The sequence below is a fragment of the Hyla sarda genome, chromosome 2 (genome assembly GCF_029499605.1).
Source record: "Hyla sarda isolate aHylSar1 chromosome 2, aHylSar1.hap1, whole genome shotgun sequence".
NCBI classification, from domain to species: Eukaryota; Metazoa; Chordata; class Amphibia; order Anura; family Hylidae; genus Hyla; species Hyla sarda.
In genome coordinates this window covers 320323015-320325715 of record NC_079190.1, presented here as the reverse complement: position 1 = coordinate 320325715, position 2701 = coordinate 320323015, and the positions used below count along the sequence as shown (strand labels likewise).

The window sequence follows — 2701 nt, the reverse complement described above, 5'->3', positions numbered from 1 at the left end:
AATGGGGAATAGCCGCACTGAGTTTGTCAAGTGCACCCATGTTTGCAACTACAACAATACACACATATGTATGTATGTATGTATGTGTATCTATCTATCTATCTATCCACCCATCTATCTCTATATATATTTATCTCTCTCTCTATATATGTATATATATATATAATTTTTTTTTCTTTTAAATATATATATATATATATGTATATACATATAGAGAGAGAGATGGAAATACTTTTTTAAACATGTTTTGACCTCATTTTTACCTTCTTTTTTTTCTTTCCTCCTTTTTTCCTATGCTGCTGCTTCTTATTTTTCTTCTTTTTCAGACCCTATCATTGCACTATTGCTTATTCAATACCACCAGCAGATGGAGACACTATATTACAACATTAGTTGTGAGCAGCAGTTTGTACAAACAAATGCCTCATAGCTGATGTCCTATCCACCTAGGCACATAGGCACCACATATTGTCTTTTGCCTGCAGTAGGGGCCCACTGGACTAGCCAGCAAGCAGCAGCAAATAAACAGGTAATCTTTCTTTCCAACACTGAAACCTGGTGATGCACTTAATATATGCTACCAGATAGGGGACATATCAGATATTAAACTGATATAAACAGACACCACATTTGATACCAGCCAAAAGGAAGGATGAGAAGTGATAACTGTGAAAGGGGAGGAACCAACGCTGTCCCCTTCACATGCACCATCACTACTTGTAGGAAGGGAGGCTGGCTGGCAGCCTCCCATACACACTCTGGCTGGGTGGCAGTCACCCACCAGTACACACAGCAGACCCTAAACCCATATCATTATTGCTAAGCAGGAAGATGGGAGTCCATTTCACTCTGATGGACCATTTTTAAATGCAATCCATAACCTGGCTTTGGCAGGAACCCTTCTTACTCCTCCTACTTGCATTTAATACTGGGTTTAGGATCTGCATAGGAAACACACACACACACACACACACACACACAAGCACACACTTACCTGTGTTGCCTGCTGATGCCTCCTTGGCTGTCCCCAAACGGTATAAAACCAACAGCCACGGGAAGCTGTAAGGATAGAGGACATACCTGCATCCTATTGGACTCACTTGTCTTGGTTAAATCCAGCTTATTTGACAACCTATGGTGCTGCTGCTTCTGCTCATGGCAGTGCTGCTTCTGAGAAGGCTGTTCATTGGTGGGCCTAGGCGACATCACAATCTCCATGGTTACATACACAACAAAGGTCAGATGTTGTTTACACCTGGCCATGCCAGTAGTATTGAGTAACATATCACAGTGCTAAGGGTCCTGGATGCAACAATCTTTCAATGGGGAATAGTCGCACTGAGTTTGTCAAGTGCACCCATGTTTGCAACTCCAACAATACACACATATGTATGTATGTATGTATGTATGTGTATCTATCTATCTATCTATCCACCCATCTATCTCTATATATATTTATCTCTCTCTCTCTATATATATGTATATATATATATATATAATTTTTTTTTCTTTTAAATATATATATATATATGTATATACATATAGAGAGAGAGAGATGGAAATACTTTTTTAAACATGTTTTCACCTTCTTTTTTTTCTTCTCTCCATGTTTTCCTTCTTTCCTCCTATGCTGCTGCTTCTTATTTTTCAGACCCTATCATTGCACTATTGCTTATTCAATACCACCAGCAGATGGAGACACTATATTACAACATTAGTTGTGAGCAGCAGTTTGTACAAACAAATGCCTCATAGCTGATGTCCTATCCACCTAAGCACCACCTATTGTCTTTTGCCTGCAGTAGGGGCCCACTGGACTAGCCAGCAAGCAGCTGCAGCAGCAAATAAACAGGTAATCTTTCTTTCCAACACTGAAACCTGGTGATGCACTTAATATATGCTATCAGATAGGGGACATATCAGATATTAAACTGATATAAACAGACACCACATTTGATACCAGCCAAAAGGAAGGATGAGAAGTGATAACTGTGAAAGGGGAGGAACCAACGCTGTCCCCTTCACATGCACCATCATTACTTGTAGGAAGGGAGGCTGGCTGGCAGCCTCCCATACACACATCTGGCTGGGTGGCAGTCACCCACCAGTACACACAGCAGACCCTAAACCCATATCATTATTGCTAAGCAGGAAGATGGGAGTCCATTTCACTCTGATGGACCATTTTTAAATGCAATCCATAACCTGGCTTTGGCAGGAACCCTTCTTACTCCTCCTACTTGCATTTGATACTGGGTTTAGGATCTGCATAGGAAACACACACACACACACAAGCACACACTTACCTGTGTTGCCTGCTGACGCCTCCTTGGCTGTCCCCAAACGGTATAAAACCAACAGCCACGGGCAGGGCCGGACTGGGGATAAAAACCAGCCCTGGAAAAAGTTGCATACCAGCCCCATATTGCGTAATTTTTCAAGCTCATGGCATATCGTAATTATATACTTGTTCATAAAAGGGGAAAGCATTCATTTTAAAACACATACATAAATATGAATATGAACTTTGCACTTCAATAGCTTTATTGTAGACCAGCTTTTCCCAACCAGGGTGCCTCCAGCATGTCCAGACAGCTTTTGGCTGCTTGGGCATGCTGGAAAATGTAGTTTTGCAACAGCTGGAGGCACCCTGGTTGGAAAACACTACAGTAGACCATTATTCCATGCAACTGGGTCAGAA

At 41.4% G+C, this 2701-nt stretch overlaps 1 pseudogene; it reads right to left on the bottom strand.

Annotated features, from left to right (window-relative positions):
• Positions 1 to 485: 485 nt before the first annotated feature.
• Positions 486 to 659, bottom strand: LOC130360008 (U2 spliceosomal RNA; annotated as a pseudogene).
• Positions 660 to 2701: the final 2042 nt, after the last annotated feature.